We start from the raw sequence: 25697 nt of genomic DNA, 5'->3' as shown, positions 1-25697 counted from the left end.
AAACCCATTTTAGCCCCATTTACTCATGGCATTTATAATCGTCTGCTTAAGGGCACATTTGATAGGACTGATGAAACAGAGTGAGCATCTGATACAGCTGGTGACAGGTACAGTAAGGAAATGTCACTAACTCTGGTTACACTTAGTTTTAGCCAACTTCGTCCTCAGAGACTGCCATGGGTACCAGTGGCCATTGAATTTAGGAAAGGAAAAATAGCAATACCAAGAACACATGCCCAAAGTCATTTTCCCTTGCAGGTAAGCAATTCAGGAATATTCAAACCTTTAAGCTTTTCCTGTGACAGATACAGGAGAATAAGTTTTAAATAATAATACAGAGAAAAACACCTTACGATATAAAACAAGCCACACTACAGTTAGTTGGATAATATTAACGTCTTTCCAAGCTCAACATTACTCAGTATCTGCTCTCGAAAATATCTCTGTAACAAGTCAAGACATGGATCCCAAGCCCTATCCTAGATTAGTGCCAGCTACCTGCAGTCTTTTCCCCCTTCTTTCATTGGCCTGAACTTGACTAAGATCCCAAATGAACAAGGATCTTTCATCTATGCAACAGACTTCCAGGGCAGTTATAAATATAGGCTCAAACTGCCTTACTCATGGAGTTAAGTTTAACTTCTGATATACGAAGTGCTAATAGTTTCAGTGAAGACCTGGCAAAATATCTGAAGTGCTCTCTTTCCTAGTAATATATTATGATTCTATTATCCAAGCTAATTACAACTCATTCAGATGATAACTTCTCCCAGCCCCTTTGCTTTCTATCCTGATTCAGATTTAATTGTAATGTTCAAGTTCTGTTTCATCAAAACATTTTAATATAAGAAGAAAAGCATTCTCAGCTCTCCATCTCAAGAGGGCTAATGTAATAAATACTACTCTTTACTGTTTATGAGTACAACAATACTGTGTGGAAGGTATTATTACCATCCTCATTTTACAGATGAAGAAGCTCCTTTTACCCAAGTTACACAGCTAGGAAGTGGTGGAATGAGATCTGACACTAGACAGTCGGGCTTCAAGCCCATATTCTGAAACTTGGAGAAAATATAAGCTAACATTTTATCTCCCCCACTAAATAGCAGCTTGTTCCATATATTTTGAGCACAATTCAGGGATGTGTTTGTTGCTGACGTGGTTCTTCAATAATTCAATTCCACACATAATACCTACAGATTTAAACAATAACATCTCCTCCAAAGATACTAGATTATCTTATACCCATGGGTAGCATTCATTCATTAGCTGTGCAAATTCTACCATACTAGTGACATCCAACAGCCATATTAATAGAGTAAAAAAGATATTTTAAGTTACAGTCAGGTGGTTAGGTCACCCCTTTCTCCTTTCCATCCTGGCGACCCACCTGCTGTTGTTACTCCTTTCACATGCCTTTCCACTTCTAACTTGGTTCTCCTCTTCCATTTGTCTCTGGCACATTCCTTCCTGCAGGTTGCCAAACATCCTTGTGATGGGACCAAAACAAAAAAACAAAAAACAAAAACACATCCTGTAAGAGTATCTACAACTTTCCTTTCCTCCCTGCCTTGCCAAGGAGAATTCTCCCTCTTCCCAAAGCCCTAAAAAAGGAAGATTCTTGGGGTACCTGGGTGGCTCAGTCAGTTCAGCATCCAACTCTTGATTTCAGCTCAAGTCATGATCTCACGGTTCATGAGATCAAGCCACACATCAGGCTCTGTGCTGACAGCGCAGAGCCTGCTTGGGATTCTCTCTCTCTCTCTCTCTCTCTCTCTGACCCCACCCCCCCCCACACTCACTCACATGCTCTCTTTCTCTGTCTCTCTCTCAAAGTAAATAAACATTAAAAAATTTAAAAAAAAAGATTCTTGCCTGATGGAAGAAAAGCTAGGTTAATTCAAAGATGAGGAAACTGAGTCATAGAGGTTGCTTTCCCTAAAGTTCACTCTATGGTTAAATGACAACGCCAAGATTCTAAATGTAAATGTTGCAGCAATTATATCTTATTAATGTTTGTATCCCCATAGCATGGTGCTAAATGTGGTAGCAGGGTACTACGTGTTTGATCAAAATTTGTTTTGTGACTGAAATGGATCGGAAGGAAGAAAGGAAAAGAGGGAAGAAAAGAAAGAAAATTGCTAGCAAGTGGTATTACTATGCTTGAACTCGTGGAAGGCAGAGATAAAATTAGGTGGAATTACGATCATGGTTGTTTCTGCGCTTCTTGTAACTAGAACCTCTTGGGTGACATCTGAACATGACGTAGGTTTATGCCTAATTCTATGTTAGAGTTGGTTGTGTAATAGTGAAGTGTTGAATTTAAGTTGTCCTTGGATGTCACTGAATACCCAATTTTCTTTCCGTGTTTTCATTCCCTGTGGCTTTTGCCAACCAACAGATTTGGAGGCCTGCTATCTACTAGTGACTATGCAGGGTGAAAGAGGAACAAAAAATGGGTAGGGATGATAATCTAGTTGGGGAGGTCACAATATGGAGCCAAACAGTTATGGTACAGGATGGTAAGTGGTCTGGTGGACAAATGTACCCAGTGCTGGGCACAGTGGAAAGTAGTTCCATCTTCCATGGAAAGAAGAAAATAATCAGGGAAAGTTTTTCAGAGGAAAAATTTGGAGGCCGTGAAAGACATTCCTGACAGCCAAAACAACGGCATGGAGGCATACACATCACGCTGTGTTCAGAGACTGGCAAGAAGGCTGGTGGGGCTGGCTAGAAGTGCCTGATGGAGCCTGCAGAGTGCCAAGGGCCGAGACCAACACTGAAGCTGAGCCAGATTCTGAGGGACCTTATCTGCTCTGCTAAGGAACTCAGGCTTCTTCTTCTTCTTCTTCTTCTTCTTTTTCAATAATCAGGCTTATATAGTTTTCTTGCATAGATATCTGTGTGCTCCTTGTTCTCTGATCTCCTTTCTGAGTAGACCTGCTCCAAATGCCTCCACCAGCCTGGACCTTGGTGTTTCTGGCAAGACATCCTAGAAGACTCTATTTTGGTAAGACTGCAATTGCTAGCCACAGCTGGATGAGCAGCCTGGAACAATGAGGATATTCTGGAGGTGTGTGTGTGTGTGTGTGTGTGTGTGTAGGGGTGTGGGGAGAGACATAATAAACATTTGTCCCAAGCACACCACAAAACATTATTTTCGTTTTCAAAGGATGAGCCTCTAAGAATCTTTTTCTCTTAAATCTGCTTTACATATTATATATGTATTTATGCTATTACATAATTAACCTTAAAGTAAAAGATCAATAAAATCAAAGAGGCAAATAATTCCATGTCAAAATACCAACTACTAGCATTTACAAAATTTATTGACTTTTTGATTTTAATCATTGTGTAAATCATTTTAACATAATTAATATAAAGCACACATGTCCTGTTCTACTTTTTCACTTAACAGTATCTCATATAGAGTTCTCCATTTGTCTATTCATTTGCTCATTTATTTTATAAATAATAAAGTAGTGGTAGTAATAATAAGGATATGCATATCTTATCTAATCCTCAGAGCAAATCTATTGGTTAGATACTATTGTTATCCCCATTTCAAGATGAAGAAGCTAAAACCCAAAGATGTTAACTGACATGCTTAAAGCCACACAGCCTGCAAGAAACAGAACCAGGACTCAAACACAAGCACAACATATACCTAGTTCTGGCCTTTACTATTGTATTACAATGTACTTAGTACATTATGGTTTGCTGAGTTACTCCCTGATTTTTGGCCATGCAGGTTTTCTATTGCACTGTTGAAGAAACATGTATACATTTAAAAAAAAATAAAAGGGGTCATTCATAAAGAGAGGACAGGTAGATATTTTTTCCAGATATATTCCCAAAGTGAGTATCATTTATTCTAGAAAATTTGTTTATGCTGCTCAGCTACTTTCAACAATGATTCCACTGATTCTTGGGGCCCCCAATTACATGTCAGCATATTTGCTTCTCAACAGTCCTGCCAACATTGAGGGTTTTTTCCTCATATTTTTTTTTTAAATTTAAATTCAAGTTGGTTCATACAATGTAGTCTTGGCTTCAGGAGTAGAACCCAGTGATTCATCTCTTACATATGACACCCAGAGCTCATACCAAAAACTGTCCTCTTAAATGCCAATCATCCATTTAATCCTTCCCCCCAACCATCACCCCCTCCAGTAACCCTCAGTTTGTTCTCTGTATTTAAGAGTCTCTTATGGTTTGCCTCCCTCTCTGTTTTTATCTTATTTTTCCTCCCTTTCCCCTATGCTTATCCGTGGAGTTTCTCAAATTCTTCACACTTTATGTGATTTTATTTTCAAATCTCAGAAGAAATACCTGCTTTTTACCACAAGCCAAACAATACAATGAAAAAGCAAACATTCTTATCTACAGGATTTCCTCTACCACAAATCCCATCATACTCTCTCAAATCTCAAGGTAACTAACAGTATCGGTTGAAGTATATCTTTCCATATCTTTCCCTGTCACATACAAATTTCCTCTTAGCTTTTTTTACTTGAGTGGATTGAGCTGTACATATTACAGTACAACTTGTTAATTCCTCTCACTATATCACGAACATTACTTAAACAGATACAGCATTACTTTTACTAGCATGGATATACATCAAATTTTCTGGTTTTTATATTAATGGCATTAATATTTTTGCTAAAATAATGCCACAAAAAAATCTTTGCGCAAATCTCCTTATATTCTGGTGCTTTTATTTATTCAGGACAAAAGAGTATGAATGTTTTTAATTTTAGTGTATACTGACATTTCTTTCCCCCAAAGTTGTAGTAACTCAAGTGTTTTTTTTCTTTTTTCTTTTTTTTTTTTTTTTAGTAACTCAAATTTTTTTGTAGCTTAAATTTTTAATAGCAATACATGGCAATGTCTATTCACCCATATCCTTGTCTACGCTGGATATTACTAACCTTTTGATTTTATCTATTTTATTTTTATATTTATTTATTTGCTTGTTTTAGAGAGAGAGAGAGAGGGAGAGAGAGAGAGAAAGTGGGGGAGGGGTGCAGAGGGAGAGAGAGAATCTTAAGCAGCCTCTGCACTGTCAGTGAGGAGCTCAACACAGGGCTTGATCCCATGACTGTGAGAGCATGACCTGAGCCAAAATCAAGAGTTGGAGACCCAGCGCACTGAGCCACCCAGGTGCCCATGGACATTACTAATTTTTTTACTATCCTCTGAAATATTTCCTCCCAAATGGTATATCATTGCTTTAATATACATTTCCATGATTACCACTGTGGTAGACTATCTTTTCATGTATTTATCATGTTTATTAGCCCTTGAGGGAATTTTCTTTCCTATGAATCCATTTTTATTTATAAATGCTTTATAATGCATTGCTTTGTTTGAAAATCCATGAAATGAAAACCAACAATCTTTTTAAATCTTTATAAACTGATAAATATTAAAGTGCTTATGTCAGGTGGAGAGACGAGTTGTATACATGGGTTGATTGTGAGGTGTTCCTATTTCCTATTTAAAACTTTTCTGTAGATCTCATTACTCTGTGCGCACACACACACACACACACACACAAACACATACACACAATTGTTTCTCTTTTCTCCTCATTTTGCTCTTCACTCTGCTTTTCTCTTATCCATAACAGATCCTGTTGGTGCCCTACCCATGACCTCTGGGCACTAACCATTCTATTGCATGCCTGTAGGAGTCCTCTCCACTTAAGGGCCTTTTCTTGGCCCACTAAAAGCAGGCCAAGTGGTTGGAAATCGGAGATTAAATACTTTATCTTCCTTCCCTCTGGGGAAGGCAAATAATTTTGAGATGCCTCTGGATGGTCTCCCCAGTGTGATTGTCTCAGGTGCTCAATAACATACCATTATAGGCCTCCTTGTCTTCCCTGTCTCTCTTCTCTGCCTCTTTATTAGTGCTTCCTCCAGGCATATCTACTTTTAGCCAGGCACTTTGTGAACTCCTGTCTACACTCTGGTGAATAACACACCCAAGGTTCTTCTCCATGCAAACTTAGTCTTATTTTTTTATTTCTATTCTTTGGTTCTGAGCTTGTTGAATAGCATCAGCTAGTGCAAGTTGCAGAAAACAGATGCTACAGAGCCCAACATCATTCATAAGGTAGTCTAATATTCAGATAGTGTTGGAACAAACTCAGAGAGACAGAAAACTTGGAATCTGCTCCTCTACCCATTATTTGTTAAGAATTTGGCATGAACATGTCTAACTTGACATATGTTGCTATAATCAACCCCAAGTGTTTACATTCCTTACCCCAGCCCTACCCCAGCCCTATCTTCCAGTTAGAAACCCTACCTGACTGATATGTAAATTGTGAGTCACAGGAGAATTCAGACCACAATGTTTGATCTTGACTCCATGTCCTGGTTGATGGATTGTGAAGGCTATCCTCTAAACACACACACACACACACACACACACACACACACACATTACCTAAATGAAGAATCAGAGTACAAGCTTCAGAATATTTCTCTTTTAATACATGGGTTGCTATGGTGATGGGAGGGTGGGATACTATGGTGGAATTGAGAAGGGCTTATGGAAATATCTGTAAATGAAGCTTAAATAATCTTCAAGCACATTTTCCTCTCTAAGTCAAGATTGAGCGAGAGCAAGATATTGGGCACCTTCAGCTTATGGTGAACACAGTTTTATGTTAATTCATTTAATAACTTCATGTGGTAGGTAACTGGTCTACAGTGGCGAACACATGCCAGTACCTGCCTGCCAGGAATCAATGGTGAAATAAGACACCTTCATTAACAAGTAGGAGCATAAGTAGGATAAATGGTATCAAGAAAAGAACAGGGCTATAAGAAGAATTATATTTTAGGGGGATTCTGGGAAGATGGCGGCGTAGGAGGACGCTGGGCTCACCGCGCGTCCTGCTGATCACTTAGATTCCACCTACACCTGCCTAAATAACCCAGAAAACCGCCAGAGGATTACCAGAACGGAGTCACCAGACCCAAGAGCAGACGAGAGGCCCACGGAAGAGGGTAGGAAGGGCGGCGAGGCGGTGCGCGCTCCACGGACTGGCGGGAGGGAGCCGGGGCGGAGGGGCGGCTCACCGGCCAAGCAGAGTCCACGAGTCCGGCTTGCAAAAGCGGAGGGGCCTGACGGACTGTGTTCCGACAGCAAGCGCGACTTAGCGTCTGGGAGGTCATAAGTTAACAGCTCTGCTCGGAAAGCGGGAAGGCTGGAGGACAAAGGGAGGGTGAGCTGCGGAGCCCCCGGAAGACAGAGCTCAGTTTGGCGGGGAACAAAGGCGCTTGCCAGCGCCATCTCCCCCGCCCATCCCCCAGCCAAAATCCCAAAGGGAACCGGTTCCTGCCAGGGAAATTGCTCGCTCCGCGCAAACACCCAACTCTGTGCTTCTGCGGAGCCAAACCTCCGGCAGTGGATCTGACTCCCTCCGGCTGCCACAGGGCCCCTCCTGAAGTGGATCGCCTAAGGAGAAGCGAGCTAAGCCTGCCCCCCCTGCCGCCGTGCACCTTGCCTTCCCACCCCAGCTAATACGCCAGATCCCCAGCATCACAAGCCTGGCAGTGTGCAAGTAGCCCAGACGGGCCACGCCACCCCACAGTGAATCCCGCCCCTAGGAGAGGGGAAGAGAAGGCACACACCAGTCTGACTGTGGCCCCAGCAGTGGGCTGGGGGCAGACATCAGGTCTGACTGTGGCTCCGCCCACCAACTCCAGTTATACACCACAGCACAGGGGAAGTGCCCTGCAGGCCCTCACCACACCAGGGACTATCCAAAATGACCAAGCGGAAGAATTCCCCTCAGAAGAATCTCCAGGAAATAACAACAGCTAATGAGCTGATCAAAAAGGATTTGAATAATATAACAGAAAGTGAATTTAGAATAATAGTCATAAAATTAATCGCTGGGCTGGAAAACAGCATACAGGACAGCAGAGAATCTCTTGCTACAGAGATCAAGGGACTAAGGAACAGTCACGAGGAGCTGAAAAACGCTTTAAATGAAATGCAAAACAAAATGCAAACCACCACGGCTCAGATGGAAGAAGCAGAGGAGAGAATAGGTGAACTAGAAGATAAAGTTATGGAAAAAGAGGAAGCTGAGAAAAAGAGAGATAAAAAAATCCAGGAGTATGAGGGGAAAATTAGAGAACTAAGTGATACACTAAAAAGAAATAATATACGCATAATTGGTATCCCAGAGGAGGAAGAGAGAGGGAAAGGTGCTGAAGGGGTACTTGAAGAAATAATAGCTGAGAACTTCCCTGAACTGGGGAAGGAAAAAGGCATTGAAATCCAAGAGGCACAGAGAACTCCCTTCAGACGTAACTTGAATCGATCTTCTGCACGACATATCATAGTGAAACTGGCAAAATACAAGGATAAAGAGAAAATTCTGAAAGCAGCAAGGGGTAAACGTGCCCTCACATATAAAGGGAGACCTATAAGACTCGTGACTGATCTCTCTTTTGAAACTTGGCAGGCCAGAAAGAATTGGCACGAGATTTTCAGTGTGCTAGACAGAAAAAATATGCAGCCGAGAATCCTTTATCCAGCAAGTCTGTCATTTAGAATAGAAGGAGAGATAAAGGTCTTCCCAAACAAACCAAAACTGAAGGAATTTGTCACCACTAAACCAGCCCTACAAGAGATCCTAAGGGGGACCCTGTGAGACAAAGTACCAGAGACATCACTACAAGCATAAAACATACAGACATCACAATGACTCTAAACCCGTATCTTTCTATAATAACACTGAATGTAAATGGATTAAATGCGCCAACCAAAAGACATAGGGTATCAGAATGGATAAAAAAACAAGACCCATCTATTTGCTGTCTACAAGAGACTCATTTTAGACCTGAGGACACCTTTAGATTCAGAGTGAGGGGATGGAGAACTATTTATCATGCTACTGGAAGCCAGAAGAAAGCTGGAGTAGCCATACTTATATCAGACAAACTAGACTTTAAATTAAAGGCTGTAACAAGAGATGAAGAAGGACATTATATAATAGTTACAGGGTCTATCCATCAGGAAGAGCTAACAATTATAAATGTCTATGCGCCGAATACCGGAGCCCCCAAATATATAAAACAATTACTCATAAACAGAAGCAACCTTATTGATAAGAATGTGGTAATTGCTGGGGACTTTAACACCCCACTTACAGAAATGGATAGATCATCAAGACACACGGTCAATAAAGAAACAAGGGCCCTGAATGAGACACTGGATCAGATGGACTTGACAGATATATTTAGAACTCTGCATCCCAAAGCAACAGAATATACTTTCTTCTCGAGTGCACATGGAACATTCTCCAAGATAGATCATATACTGGGTCACAAAACAGCCCTTCATAAGTTTACAAGAATTGAAATTATACCATGCATACTTTCAGACCACAATGCTATGAAGCTTGAAATCAACCACAGGAAAAAGTCTGGAAAACCTCCAAAAGCATGGAGGTTAAAGAACACCCTACTAACGAATGAGTGGGTCAACCAGGCAATTAGAGAAGAAATCAAAAAATATATGGAAACAAACGAAAATGAAAATACAACAATCCAAACGCTTTGGGACGCAGCGAAGGCAGTTCTGAGAAGAAAATACATTGCAATCCAGGCCTATCTCAAGAAACAAGAAAAATCCCAAATACAAAATCTAACAGCACACCTAAAGGAACTAGAAGCAGAACAGCAAAGGCAGCCTAAACCCAGCAGAAGAAGAGAAATAATAAAGATCAGAGCAGAAATAAACAATAGAGAATCTAAAAAAACTGTAGAGCAGATCAACGAAACCAAGAGTTGGTTTTTTGAAAAAATAAACAAAATTGACAAACCTCTAGCCAGGCTTCTCAAAAAGAAAAGGGAGATGACCCAAATAGATAAAATCATGAATGAAAATGGAATTATTACAACCAATCCCTCAGAGATACAAACAATTATTAGGGAATACTATGAAAAATTATATGCCAACAAATTGGACAACCTGGAAGAAATGGACAAATTCCTGAACACCCACACTCTTCCAAAACTCAATCAGGAGGAAATAGAAAGCTTGAACAGACCCATAACCAGCGAAGAAATTGAATCGGTTATCAAAAATCTCCCAACAAATAAGAGTCCAGGACCAGATGGCTTCCCAGGGGAGTTCTACCAGACGTTTAAAGCAGAGATAATACCTATCCTTCTCAAGCTATTCCAAGAAATAGAAAGGGAAGGAAAACTTCCAGACTCATTCTATGAAGCCAGTATTACTTTGATTCCTAAACCAGACAGAGACCCAGTAAAAAAAGAGAACTACAGGCCAATATCCCTGATGAATATGGATGCCAAAATTCTCAATAAGATACTAGCAAATCGAATTCAACAGCATATAAAAAGAATTATTCACCATGATCAAGTGGGATTCATTCCTGGGATGCAGGGCTGGTTCAACATTCGCAAATCAATCAACGTGATACATCACATTAACAAAAAAAAAGAGAAGAACCATATGATCCTGTCAATCGATGCAGAAAAGGCCTTTGACAAAATCCAGCACCCTTTCTTAATAAAAACCCTTGAGAAAGTCGGGATAGAAGGAACATACTTAAAGATCATAAAAGCCATTTATGAAAAGCCCACAGCTAACATCATCCTCAACGGGGAAAAACTGAGAGCTTTTTCCCTGAGATCAGGAACACGACAGGGATGCCCACTCTCACCGTTGTTGTTTAACATAGTGCTGGAAGTTCTAGCATCAGCAATCAGACAACAAAAGGAAATCAAAGGCATCAAAATTGGCAAAGATGAAGTCAAGCTTTCGCTTTTTGCAGATGACATGATATTATACATGGAAAATCCGATAGACTCCACCAAAAGTCTGCTAGAACTGATATATGAATTCAGCAAAGTTGCAGGATACAAAATCAATGTACAGAAATCAGTTGCATTCTTATACACTAACAATGAAGCAACAGAAAGACAAATAAAGAAACTGATCCCATTCACAATTGCACCAAGAAGCATAAAATACCTAGGAATAAATCTAACCAAAGATGTAAAGGATCTGTATGCTGAAAACTATAGAAAGCTTATGAAGGTAATTGAAGAAGATTTAAAGAAATGGAAAGACATTCCCTGCTCATGGATTGGAAAAATAAATATTGTCAAAATGTCAATACTACCCAAAGCTATCTACACATTCAATGCAATCCCCATCAAAATTGCACCAGCATTCTTCTCGAAATTAGAACAAGCAATCCTAAAATTCATATGGAACCACAAAAGGCCCCGAATAGCCAAAGGAATTTTGAAGAAGAAGACCAAAGCAGGAGGCATCACAATCCCAGACTTTAGCCTCTACTACAAAGCTGTCATCATCAAGACAGCATGGTATTGGCACAAAAACAGACACACAGACCAACGGAATAGAATAGAAACCCCAGAACTAGACCCACAAACGTATGGCCAACTCATCTTTGACAAAGCAGGAAAGAACATCCAATGGAAAAAAGACAGCCTCTTTAACAAATGGTGCTGGGAGAACTGGACAGCAACATGCAGAAGGTTGAAACTAGACCACTTTCTCACACCATTTACAAAAATAAACTCAAAATGGATAAAGGACCTAAATGTGAGACAGGAAACCATCAAAACCCTAGAGGAGAAAGCAGGAAAAGACCTCTCTGACCTCAGCCGTAGCAATCTCTTACTCGACACATCCCCAAAGGCAAGGGAATTAAAAGCAAAAGTGAATTACTGGGACCTTATGAAGATAAAAAGCTTCTGCACAGCAAAGGAAACAACCAACAAAACTAAAAGGCAACCAACGGAATGGGAAAAGATATTTGCAAATGACATATCGGACAAAGGGCTAGTATCTAAAATCTATAAAGAGCTCACCAAACTCCACACCCGAAAAACAAATAACCCAGTGAAGAAATGGGCAGAAAACATGAATAGACACTTCTCTAAAGAAGACATCCGGATGGCCAACAGGCACATGAAAAGATGTTCAGCGTCACTCCTTATCAGGGAAATACAAATCAAAACCACACTCAGGTATCACCTCACGCCAGTCAGAGTGGCCAAAATGAACAAATCAGGAGACTATAGATGCTGGAGAGGATGTGGAGAAACGGGAACCCTCTTGCACTGTTGGTGGGAATGCAAATTGGTGCAGCCGCTCTGGAAAGCAGTGTGGAGGTTCCTCAAAAAATTAAAAATAGACCTACCCTATGACCCAGCAATAGCACTGCTAGGAATTTACCCAAGGGATACAGGAGTACTGATGCATAGGGGCACTTGTACCCCAATGTTCATAGCAGCACTCTCAACAATAGCCAAATTATGGAAGGAGCCTAAATGTCCATCAACTGATGAATTGATAAAGAAATTGTGGTTTATATACACAATGGAATACTACGTGGCAATGAGAAAAAATGAAATATGGCCTTTTGTAGCAACGTGGATGGAACTGGAGAGTGTAATGCTAAGTGAAATAAGCCATACAGAGAAAGACAGATACCACACGTGTTCACTCTTATGTGGATCCTGAGAAACTTAACAGGAACCCATGGGGGAGGGGAAGAAAAAAAAAAAGGTTAGAGTGGGAGAGAGCCAAAGCATAAGAGACTGTTAAAAACTGAGAACAAACTGAGGGTTGATGGGGGTGGGAGGGAGGGGAGGGTGGGTGATGGGTATTGAGGAGGGCACCTTTTGGGATGAGCACTGGGTGTTGTATGGAAACCAATTTGTCAATAAATTTCATATATAAAAAAAAAACTGGAATAAAGAAAGCTCTTCTCAAAAAAAAAAGAATTATATTTTATATTTCTCATTAATTTACATATTATATTTGTGATGACATAATAGGGGAAAACAGAGAGAGGTTTGGGGAAGGCAAGCTCTCAAAGGAAGCACTAGTAAACTGTGGTCAGAAGAATGAGTAACAATCCTGTGCCACGCCTGAGGGTGGAAATAGAGGAAGTAGAGCAACAGCACAGGTTAGGAGGTGGGGAAGAAAGGTGCTGCATCCTGGGACTGAAAGTGCAGGGAGCAGAGAGTCTAGAGAATGAGATGAAGAGTGAGGAGATGGGACTGGAGTTGGAGGTGGCTCCCAGTGGCTTCACAATATGTATGTTTGCTTGTCTGTTTCCGGATCATTATCTCACTCCTAGAAGCCTTTTAAACTTGAATTCTCTGTGCCTCAACTTCCCTCTCTGAAATATGCCCCAAGATTCAGAACCGGACCACCTGTTTGGGAAAAGATGAACCTGCTTTTGCATAGAGACAATTACCAGGAAGGAATAAAAATGACGTGTGCCAAGAATCCCACTAAGCCTTCAGGAGTATATCCCTGTGTTGATACATGAGACCACTTGCCAGGGTCACCCACGTAGGCTTTCTGTGCTTCCTGAAACACTTCCTTCCTTGGCTCCCATAACCCATGCCTCTCCTGGTTTCCTCCTGTGTTGACATTTTCTCCTTTTTCTCCTTTGCAGGCTCATCACTGGCTTTGGAATGATGGAGGCTCTCATAGGTCAGCTCTCATTTTTGCTGGTTAACGACTATCATTCAAATCTCACTCTGAGCATCACGTCCTTGGTGAAGGATTTCCTCGTCTCCTTGACAAATCAAATGCTCTTGTGGGCTGAATGTTTGTGTGCCCCCCCAAAATTCGTATATTGAAGCCTTAACCTCCAATATGTTGGTATTTGGAGATGAGGTCTTTAGAAGATAATTAGGTTTAGATGAGGTCATGATGTGGTTGGTGTCTTTTTAAGAAGAGGAAGAGACCAGAGCTCTGTCTCTATGCCATATGAGGACACAGAGAAGGTGGCCATCTGCAAGCCAGGAAGAGCTTTCACCAGAACCCAACTATGCTGGCACTCTGATCATGGACTTCCGGCCTCCAGAACTATAATAGACCTCTTTTGTTCAAGCTGCCCATTCTGTGGTATTTTGTGGCAGCCTGAGCTGACTGAGACACCTCCTCTTCCAGACATGGCACCATGCTCTTGTCCTTCAGCTGTCCTTATAGGGTCATGATTTTAGGTTAATTGGTGTGAATTAAGCTCCATGAGCACAAACCCTCTTGTTTCCTAAGGCTTATCAGGAGAACTGGCTTCATGTAATGCAGTCACACAGTCCCTATGCTCAGAAGGGCCCCGTGGCTGGTTTAATGCTCTATCGTTACCATCTTGAAATTCTTTTTTTTTCTTTTTTTTTTTTAAAGTTTATGTATTTATTTTTGAAAGAGAGAGAGTGCACAAGTAGGGAGGGGCAGAGAGAGAGAGAGAGAGGGAGAGAGACAGAATTGCAAGCAGGCTCCACACTGCCAACGCAGAGCCAGACATGGGGCATGACCTCACGGTCATGAACCTTAACTGACTGAACCACCCAGGCTCCCTATCGTCTTGAAATTCTTAATGCTTTTTGAACAGGGGAACTGCATTTTCGTTTTTCACTGGCCTCACAAATTATGTTATCTGGTCCTGCTTACCCCTTTCTCTCAGCACCGAGTACAGTGTCTGTCACATAGTAGATTCTCAATACATATTAGTTGAATGAGTGAATGAGTGGATAACTGACTGGATGAATATAAAATGTGAGAGCTAAGAATTATGGCTGGGTCTGTTTGACCCCGAAGCCCATGCATTTTCCACCACCCCATATAACACTGTTTACCCTTACATACGGGGCTGGGTTTGACTAAGTCTGCCCGAGGACCTTCCTCTCTCACTTATTGCTCCAGATTATTTTCTCCTGGGACATCTCTGGGGTAGTGTTGCAGTGGCAGCGTTCTCTGGCATAAACATCCCTCTGAGTCATAGAGCAATGCCATCGCGAGGGGCCGGGACAGCTGCAGCTGTCAGGCATCTGTGAGCTACTTTCGAGATGGCATGAAAAATATCTCCCGATTGGTTAAATCTACCTTATGTCCTGCCCCCAGATCTGTAGGATTGACATTTGTAGAGAATACTTTTCTATACATGTGAAAATACACCACCTGCTGCAGAATGGAATGGGCCTCCTCAAAATCAGTGAAGATAATCCCTCACTTCAAAATTAATTTGGATTTTATCTGAAGCTCTTTGACACTTCTCTAGTCATAGTTAATTAGCAGGAGTAACATGAAAGGATCACACTTGGAATCAAGAGCCTGGGGCAGTCCAGGAGAATTGATCCAGTTTAGGTAAGGGAATTTGCGAATTGGCTTGCCTTCCCAAAGCCGAGAGGTCTGTCTCTATGGTTAAGTGTGCAGCAAGATAGATTTGCAAAATCCTACCTTGAAGCAACCCAAAGCTAAAAAGCTGGGGCTGCCTTTGGTGCAGTGCCCACTGGGCAAATATTTAGCTCTTCCAGCATTCCAGAGATGAGCTCTGTGCCCATAAACCATCTTCAAATGGCAAGCTGGGGAGAGGTTTGGGCTCAAAGAGAATTAGCTGGTGTGCTTTCAGCCATGCATAAACCACACCCTGAGTGAGGGGTAAGGGGCAAGGGTTGCTATAGAAATGGATCAGCCTTAGGAATAGCAAGGCCTAACATTCTTTAAATAAAAATCTGACCTGGGCTCCTTTCATGAGATTGTGCTTTGCCGCATCAACAATGTCACTGACCCTAGCATGGCCCACACCACCTTTGCTTTAGTTTGTCCTCTTGGTATTATGATGCAGCAATGGGTAGCAAATCCTGTCTACTTTGGGCTCCTTTTAAGGATGGAGGTTATTATCTTTTGGATCTATAGGTTTAAATGGCAAGTTGTTAGAATCTCAAAGAAACTTCAGTCTGCTCAGTGACTCTGTGTACCGTAGAAAAGTCTCAAGAGCTGAGTTTAAGGTCCACATGAGTCTCTGGCAGGTACAGAAAGGACACTCTAGCACATTTGTCTATCCCAGACATATCAGGAGCTCTCAAAGGCCAATTGACTCACTCTTTCCGATATCATCCCAAGAGAACGTTAGGCCAGAAATGTCTCCTACCAGCCACTCAACTCTCATATAATAGAATTGATAATAATAGCTAGGTAATCACTAACACTGTTCCAGTGATTACAATATACAGAAACTATTCTAATGTATATACATTTTACATGTATTGATTGATTTATTCTGTGAGTAAAGCCCTCTGAGATAGGTACTATTGTTCCTCTCCTTCGACAGATGAGGAAACTGAGGCACAGAGAGTTACGTAGGGTCTCTATGCCTAGGGAAGAGACTACAGTGGTTATCCTCACCATATTTTCAGGACTCTGTTAGGAGTTTGCAAAGATAACTTGAGAAATAGGTTTCAACATAAAACATTTGGTGTGGACACAAACATTCAGTCTATAGCACTACTAATTACCAGTCAGGTTTCTGTGATAATTTTTAGATATCTCTCTGTGAAGCTGGGCCTACATTTATTACTTTTTCTCTGACGTTCAATAGAAATGTTGGAAGGTAAGTTTGAAGAAATATTCCAGAAAATATGTCAAAAAGAAAAAGAGATGAAAAATAGGATGTAACACCTGAACAGCAAGAGTTATACTAAAAAAGCAGGAAAAAAACGAAGGCAAGAAAAGCCTCAAAGAAATAATTCAAGAGTGTTGCACACACTGGAGTACTTGAGCTTCCAGACTGGAAACATCCATGAAGCACCTTGGGTCTTTCCGATCCATCTACTTGTCATCACGTTTGATGTCACCTCTTGCCTAGTTGATAGCAACAGTGTTCTTATCTCCTTGCATCCTCTATTAACCTTCTCTAAACTCCCCTCACTCTTTTCCCCACCTGTATCTAATTATCTTTTCTTTTCTTTTTTTAAAGTTTGTAAAATTTAAGTCATCCCCAATGTGAGGCTCAAACTCACAACCCCAAGATCAGGAGTCACATGCCCTTCCAACTGACCCAGGCACCCTTCTAGTTATTGTTTCCAAATGTGATCATCTTTCCTCTTTGCTCTTACACAGAATGGAGACTCATCGGTCAGACTTAAAATATGTAAGAACTTTACTTCCTTTTCTGGAACAGTTGATTTCTTCAGGGGTTCACATATAAGCTGTGGTCAAAACTCCTCTATCAGCTGCTCTGCTAAACACCGAGAAAAACACAAGACTGAGGCTCAGAATTGGTTGGATAACTGAAGAGGAGCTACAGGGAGAACCAGAGGCAGGAGCTAGTGTGGCTGTTGTTACTGGTTGCACTTGATAAGAAATAGAGGCTATGTGTAGCCCTTTGCCTGATCTCTATGTCTTGGTGTCCTGACAGTTTATTTCTTCATAATTACAAAGAATTAAAATGAGGTTTGACACAGCAAAGAAAAGAATCCCCAAGTTTTGGAGACCCAGTGACAGCTTTCCAATGTTCTTCATGTAAATATAAAATCCTTAACATGGTTATCAAGAACCTGCGATGTCTGGCCTTACCTATTTCCAGTTAAACCTCAGCCAGCCTCCTTCATGGTTTTAGTATCTCTCCCTCACCAGGCCCTGTCACCCCAGGACTTGTATTCATGCTCTTTCTTCTGTCTGGAATGCAGTTCCCTGCTCTCTCCATCTGGTTAACTCCTACTCATCCAGATCTCAGCCCAATTAGCACTTCCTTGGAAAAAAGCTCCCTGACCAAATCAAATGCCCTCCTCATAGGCTCTCAAAGCAATCCTTCCTTTTTTTGATAGCAATTATGTCAGTTGACAATTTTATTTGTGTGGTTATTTGGATAACATTTTTCTCCCCTAGTAGACTATAAGCTCATGGGGACAGACTGTATGTTCTGCTTACTATTGACTCTTCAGTACCTAGCAAAATTTCTGGCCCATAGTAAGCCCTCAATATATATTTGTTGAATAAATGGATAGTTAAATGACTGAATATGTAAATGAATGAAAGAATTAAGATTTAGAAACATCTAAAATATATTTTTAAAGTGATCAATAATGAGGGACGCCTGGTTGGCTCAGTCGGTTGAACGTCCAACTTCGGCTCAGGTCATGATCTCACAGCTTGTGAGTTCAAACCCCGCGTCAAGCTCTGTGCTGACAGCTTGAAGCCTGGAGCCTGCTTTGGATTCTGTGCCTCCCTCTCTCTCTGCCCCTAATCCACTCACATTTTGTCTCCGTCTCTCTCAAAAATAAATAAACATTTTAAAAAATTAAAAATAAATAAAGTGATCTATAATGACTGTTGTAGAATTGCTCCATTGTTTATTCACATGCTGTCATAAAAGTGCCCCAGGTAACAATTAATGTATCATGCTGTTTAGGCTCTCAAATATATCCTGTGATATTAATATGGGTTTGTAGCTGTAAGCCATAGTTTCAAGAAGACAGTGCTATCTTCTTACTACAGTGAAGCATGGTTTCAATCTATAAGAGATCACCAGAAAGCAAGCTGGGATGATTTTATAGCTGTGAACCTAATTTTATATCCCAATAAAAATACGATTTTGCTTATTTGGAAAATTCAATAAGAATCTATTTGCAGAAGCACCTGGCTGGCTCAGTCAGTAGAGCATGGGACTCTCTTGATCTCTTGATCTCTTGGTCTTGGGGTCATGAGTTCAAGCCCCACGTTGGATGTAGACCCTACTTTAAAAAAATCTATTTGCAGACTTAATAGTATGAGGAACTTCGTCAAATTACAGGTTACCCAGCTTTATGAAAGCACAGCTCAAGACCAAACTCTCTTTGATAACCTTTGTTTGAAGTGAGAGAGGAATTCTGGAGTGTCGTATGATTTTTATCATTGCAAAATATCAGACATATAGCCCCTATTTAGAAAGCTCAGAACAGGACCTTACTGAAAGATTGTTTTGATCATTACAAGGATGTGGTTAAATGTATATTTGATGATAATAAAAAAGCACATTTACTGAGCACCAACTCTGTGTCAGGCAAAGTTCTAAGTGCCCATTTAATCCTCATAACAATTCTAAATGAAGCAGGGACTATCCTGTTTCCCAGCTTTGTAGATGAGTAAACTGACTCACAGAGGTTATGTGACTTTCCCCATATTACACCTCTAGCTACTCTGGCTGTGGAGTACCTACACTGCCCAATATGGAGCCCACTACTCCAAGTGGCTATTGAGCACATGAAATGTGGCCAGTCAAAATTGAGATGTGCTGTATGCTAGATTTTGAAAACTTAGTATGGAACACATATATCTTATTAATTTTTTCTTTAAAATTTTATATGTTTTTATTTATTTTTGAGAGACAGAGTACAAGAGGAGGACAGGCAGAGAGAGAAGGAGACACAGAATCTGAAGCAGGCTCCAGGCTCTGAGCTGTCATCACAGAGTCCAACATGGGGCTCAAACCCACAAACAGTGAGATCATGACCTGAGCCGAAGTTGGACGCTTAACTGACTGAGCCACATGGGTGCCCCGTATATCTCATTAATTTTTCTACTGTTTACATGTTGAAATGATATTTTGGATAAAGTTCAATAAAACATGATTAAAATGGGGCGCCTGGGTGGTTCAGTTGGTTAAACATCTGACTTCGGCTCAAGTCATAATCTCCCGGTTCGTGAGTTTGAGCCCCGTGAAAGCTCTGTGCTGACAGTTCAGGGCCTGGAGCCTGCTTCGGATTCTGTGTCTCCCTCTCTCTCTGCCCCATCCTGTTTGTGCTCTCTCTCTCTCAAAAATAAAGAAATATACATATTTTAAAAAAAATTTTTTAAAGACATGATTAAAATTAATTTTATTTATTTCTTTCCTTTTTTCATGTAGCTATGAGAAAATTTTCAATTACAGTCATGGCTTGTATTCTATTTCTATTGAACAGCACTGATCCATACTCTCATACTATATTATACTGTCTCTTCATCCAGTAGCAAAGCATTTCATTGCTAATGGTTGTATTTTGTATAGGGCAACTAGCAATGAGAATGAACCATCAGTGTGAATGATGTAGTGAAAATTGTGGAAAGAAACAAAAGAAGAGAAGAAGAGATGTCACCTGAAATGATCAACAGTAAAATCTCAAAGCAGTGGGATATGCTGGCAGTTGGCTTCAGCACATATAGCTCTGTGGCACTATTTGTTGTATAGAATGCCTACTCATTTCTCGACTCTGTCCTGGCTCAAGCCTTTAATAAGGGCAGACACCAGCAATTAACATCTTCCTTTTTCCCTTCTAGACAATTTTAAAAAACACCCCCCTTGATGATTTACCTGGGGGCCCATCAACATATTTCCCCCTACCTAGAAATGGCATCCATTCATAGATTTGTTCTTTTATTCCCAAGTCAGATGAAATCCTTGTCCTTGATGTGTTGAAGAAATACAGCCTCCTTCACTCCCTTTTGGCAGACCCTAAGGGGCAAAAGATGTAGGGACATGGGAGAGAAGAAGAACAAAACAAGAAGGAACTAGAGAAGGATTCCACGTGAAGAGGAGGGGCTGTGGTGGTCATGGCCCAGGACACGAAGATGACAAACTGTCCTTGTCTCTGTCCAGTAGTGGCAACCCCTCATCAGAGTATAAGCTTTGCTCTCCCCTCCTCATTCACCATGCTCCTCACTACTTTGGCTTGGAAGCCTCTTTCAGGATTTAAGTTTTAGTTGTTTTCATCTGAATCTGCAAAGGGGCAGAGTAATTAGCCAGGTTAGTCATGCAGGAATAGAAGAGGGTGGATCACAAGCAACATGGGTCCTGATGACTCCAGAAAATTAAAAAAAAATTGTTTTAATGTTTATGTATTTTTGAGAGAGAGAGAGAGAGAGACAGAGCATGAGTGGGGGAAGAGCAGAGAAAGAAGGAGACACAGAATCTGAAGCAGGCTCCAGGCTCTGAGCTGTCAGCACAGAGCCCAATGCAGGGCTCAAACTCACGAACCGCGAGATCATGACCTGAGCTGAAGTCGGACGCTTAACTGACTGAGCCACCCAGGAGCCCCTGAGAAAGTTTCTTTTTAAGACCTAAAAAAATGTTTTAGAGACACAAGATGAAATGATGCCTGAAAACTCAGTAGAATCTGAGATGTGAACACTGAGTCCCAGACTTGGGATTCTTTGGCTTTCTGAACAGGATATTCCAAGGTACACAGTATGGGGCCTTCCTTGGACAGTCATTGATCCCCTAAGAACACCACACCCAGGCTAAAGTTCCTAAAGACATAACAAGTATCTATTTTTCCTTTTGCCCCAGAAAACCCCATGTGTCAGCTCAGCAGGCAATGGATGTTAAGGACAGACCTATTAAAAAAACAAAAATTAGAAAATTCTCACAACATAATGTAAAGGAAAATAACCAACAAATGTACAATAGCATAAACAACATTAGCCTGATTTAGTTTTTTTTTTTTTTAATTTTTTTCAACGTTTTTTATTTATTTTTGGGACAGAGAGAGACAGAGCATGAACGGGGGAGGGGCAGAGAGAGAGGGAGACACAGAATCGGAAACAGGCTCCAGGCTCCGAGCCATCAGCCCAGAGCCTGACGCGGGGCCCGAACTCACGGACCGCGAGATCGTGACCTGGCTGAAGTCAGACGCTTAACCGACTGCGCCACCCAGGCGCCCCTGATTTAGTTTTTTAAATCTGTGTATATATTTTCCTGAGCCTTCATATATCATCCACTAGAATGTAACTCCATGAAGGCAAAGATTTTTGTCTAGTTTGTTCATTGCTGTATTACCATCACCTAGAAATCACCTGGCCCATAGCAAATACTCAAGAGATATTTGTTGGGGCACCTGGGTGTCTCAGTCAGTTATTCAGCTCAGGTCATGATCTTGCAGACTGTGAGTTCGAGCCCCGTGTCGGGCTCTGTGCTGACAGCTCAGAGCCTGGAGTCTGCTTCAGATTCTGTGTCTCCCTCTCTCTCTGTCCCTCCCCCACTCGTGCTCTGTCTCTCAAAAATGAATAAACGTTAAAAAAAAGTTTAAAAAATATAAAAAAGAGATATTTGTTGAATGAATGAATAAATTAATATATAATTGGAAAAAATGTTTTAAAATGTTAATGAGGTGGAGATATTGTAAATGAATTGTATTTTTTCTTCATAATATTTTGCATTTCCCAATTTTTTTTAAGTTTATTTATATATTTTGAGAGAGAAAGATAAAACATAAGCAAGGGAGGGGCAGAGAGGGAAAGAGAGAATCCCAACCAGGCTCTGAGCTGTCAGCACAGAGCCTGATGTGGGGCTCAAACTCACAAACCGTGAAATCATAGCCAGAGTTGAAATCAAGGGTTGGATGCTTACCTGACTGAGGCACCCAGGCACCCCACATTTTCCAATTCTAAACAACTATGAAATACTTATAACTGAGACAAAATAAAGATTAGAAAGACTTTTAGACAATAACTTTTTAAGGCATACTAGTGCATTTAAAATAATATAAACATTTCCTCCTTTTTACTACGTATTCTGGGGCACCAATACATGCAGGCCAAACTATAAGACATGGGCATGGAGGCTGCATTCTAACTCAGGACCTACTACTATGTGTTGGGCACTGTGGACACAAAAGGCTAAAAATGACGGAGCCATTGCCCTTAAAGCAGGTCATAGGGAAGAAAATATGAAACGATGGTATGAAGCTTTAAAGAAATCTTTGCAATTGTATTACATTTATGATTTTATATAATCACAGTAGAATACATCGAGAAGCTCTGAGGAATCAGGGCAGGTGTCATTCCCATGTTACAGATGAGGTTGTGTTGCTGAGAAATTGAATTGCTTGCTTAAGGTCAAGTAGTCAGAAAGTAGTAGATTCACACTCACTCAGGTCCTTACACTGCCCTGCGTTTGTCAGCTTTCCAAAGAACTGCCACAAGCCCAGATCCAGGGGAGGAACTCTTAAGTAGAAATTTGTGTTTTTCTAGCTACAGGTCTATTTAAATTTAAATTAATCAAAATTAATTAAACATTAAACACTCGGCGCTTCAATTCTGTTAGCCACATTTCAAATGCTCAATAACCAGGCACAGTGAATAGCTACTGAATCGGACAGCATGGAATTGGGCATGTCCATAATCTCTGAACATTCTATTGGATAGCACAGTTATAAATTCATTGTACAGTAGAACTTTGGTTTGCAAGCATAATTCGTTCTGGAAACATACTGGTAATCCAAAGCACTTGTATATCAAAGCAAATTTCAAGCACCATAGGCTCAGTTGTGATCATGTGACATTAGCATCCCGTGCTACCCATATTGCATGGCATCACTCGTTTATCATGTTAAAATTTATTAGAAATGTTTGCTCGTCACGTGGAGCACTGGTAGAACATGTTACTTGCAACCAAAGTTTTACTGTAATTGGTTTTTATTAGCAAATAACAAACAGCTGGGGTGCCTGGGTGCCTCAGTCAGTTAAGCGTTGAACTTCAGCTCAGGTCATGATCTCACAGTCTGTGAGTTCGAGCCCCGCGTCGGGCTCTGTGCTGACAGCTCAGAGCCTGGAGCCTGCTTCAGATTCTGTGTCTCCCTCTCTCTCTGCCCCCTCCCCTGCTCATGCTCTGTCTCTCTCTGTCTCAAAAATAAATAAAAATATTTTTAAAAATTAAAAAAAAACAAATAACAAATGGCAATCAAATAATAATCAAATAATCCATACAAGAAATATGGATTATATGTGTATTGAATAACTGTGCTGTATGAGGCCTCATTTAAACCTCCTAATAACTTCTAGAGGAAGGCTCTATTATTATCTCCACTTTCCGATAAGGAAACTGAGGCCAGAGGGAGGAAGCAGCTCACTCAAGATCATATATTAGTGAAAAGGGGTAGTTGGGACATGAATGTCTGGCACTGGGGCTGGTGTCCTTAACTACGTCAGTCAGTCTCAAAGTGTGGTCTCTGGACCAGCAACATTAGCATCACCTGGAGGCGTGGTAGAAATGCAAATTCTTAGGCCCCACCAGACCTCCTGAATGGAAACCGGTGGAAGGGCACAGCCCTCTGCATTTTCATCAGCCCCCTAGCCAAGTTGGGTGTATACTCGAGTCTGAGAACCACTGTGCTCTGCTGTGCTGCACCCCCACTTTGTAAGCATCTCTGACCTACCCAGCCCTGTGGGTAGCCCAAGCTGGGCCTTGGCTACCAGTGCATTTTAAATTCACAGTAGTACGTCTCAAAAGATCTTTTTATCAGATGAAAAGGATAATTAACACGTACTGAGCACTTACTCTGTAACAGACTCAGGGGTCCGTTTCTCACTTAAATGGACTTGGAGCCATCATCTGACTTGTCCACAGTCACACAGTTAATACGTGGTGAGGCAGTCATGTGAATCCAGTCTCCTGGCCCCAAAGCCCATCCTCTTCACCATGAATTCTTAGAGGACGGTGAAAAAGCAACTCCTCACGTCCCTAAATACAAATGAGTTTTCAAAATTCTCTGCTGCTGGAATGTCCTTCTTATTGCTTATCTCCTGAAGGAGATGGACTCTCCCATGTCGTCCCCAAGTCACACTCTATCCATTTCTCAAAGTGTATCCCAAGAGGAGGGGGGATGGGTGAAATAGGTGAAGGAGAATTAAGAGTACACTTACCTTGTTTAAAAATATTTTTTAAATGTTTTTATTTAAAAAATTAAAAAGTAAAATGTTTTTATTTATTTTTGAGAGAGAGAGACAGAGAAAGCGAGTGGAAGAGGGGCAGAGAGAGAGGGGGACAGAGGATCCAATGTAGGCTTTGAGCTGACAGCAGAGAGCCCAGTGTGAGGCTTGAACTCACGAAATGCGAGGTCATGACCTGAACCAAAGTCAGATTCTTAACTGACTGAGCCACCCAAGCGCCCGTGGAGTACACTTATCTTGAGTACACCGAGTAATACAGAATTGTTGAATCATATTGTACACCTGAAACTAATATAACATTGTATGTTAACTATACTGGAATTCCTTTTTATTTTATTTATTTATTTATTTAGAGACAGAGCATGAGCAGGGGAGGAGCAGAGAGAGGGGGAGACACAGAATCTGAAGCAGGCTCCAGGCTCCGAGCTGTCAGCACAGAACCTGACGACGAGGGGGGTCGAACTCACGAACAGTGAGATTATGACCTGGGCAGAAGTCGGACGCTTAACTGACTGAGCCACCCAGGTGCCCGTGGAAATTTTTTATACTGGAATTTTTAAAAAGGTGTATCCCAACATAAAATAATTTTTGACATCAAAATATATCTGTCCTAGAATGTGCCAAACTGAAGCTCAGAATTTCTACTACTGAAGTTTTTCAAAACAATAAAAATTCATTCATTCATTCTTCCATATAACAAATTATCAATGCCTTTTATGTGACAGGCACAGTTTTAGGCAATGAAGAGCAAACAATAGTCAAGAGACAAGGCTCCTGCCTTCATGGGCTGATGTAGTAGAAAGACAGACAATAAACAGGTAAGCAAATAAATAGAAACAATAAATGCAGATTATAAAAAAGTAGTAGGAAGGAAATAAACAAGATGCTTTTGCTATGGAATAAATACTGGTCATTAGGCATAGGAATGACTTCTCTGAGAAGGGGACTTTCAGGCTGATACATTAAAGAAGAGAAGAAGACTGTCATCCACATAGGAGATGGCATTCCAGGTAGAGAGAACAGAACATGAAAAGGCCTCAGGCAGAAAAGAGTTTGGCTGGTTCTAGGAATTGGCAATCTGTGGAGCATAAGGGGCTAAGGGGAGACTAAGCTGAGGTTGGAGATACAGGAGGGAGCAAGGTCATGCAGAGCTATGTGGGCCAAGATAAGAAATTTGCATTTTA

General features: G+C 41.1%; 1 protein-coding gene across 1 annotated transcript in view; it reads right to left on the bottom strand.

The window, feature by feature from the left end:
• The window catches only part of MYBPC1 (myosin binding protein C1), a 146968-nt gene that overhangs the window by 110107 nt on the left and 11164 nt on the right, over positions 1 to 25697 (bottom strand). The gene's annotated exons all lie outside the window — the stretch shown is intronic.

The sequence above is a fragment of the Lynx rufus genome, unplaced genomic scaffold (genome assembly GCF_022079265.1).
Source record: "Lynx rufus isolate CCGP_SWC_20201006 ecotype Redwood Valley unplaced genomic scaffold, mLynRuf1.p SCAF_7, whole genome shotgun sequence".
Taxonomy (NCBI): Eukaryota; Metazoa; Chordata; class Mammalia; order Carnivora; family Felidae; genus Lynx; species Lynx rufus.
Note: the sequence above shows the minus strand (reverse complement) of the source record. Positions and strands in the feature narration are given on the sequence as shown.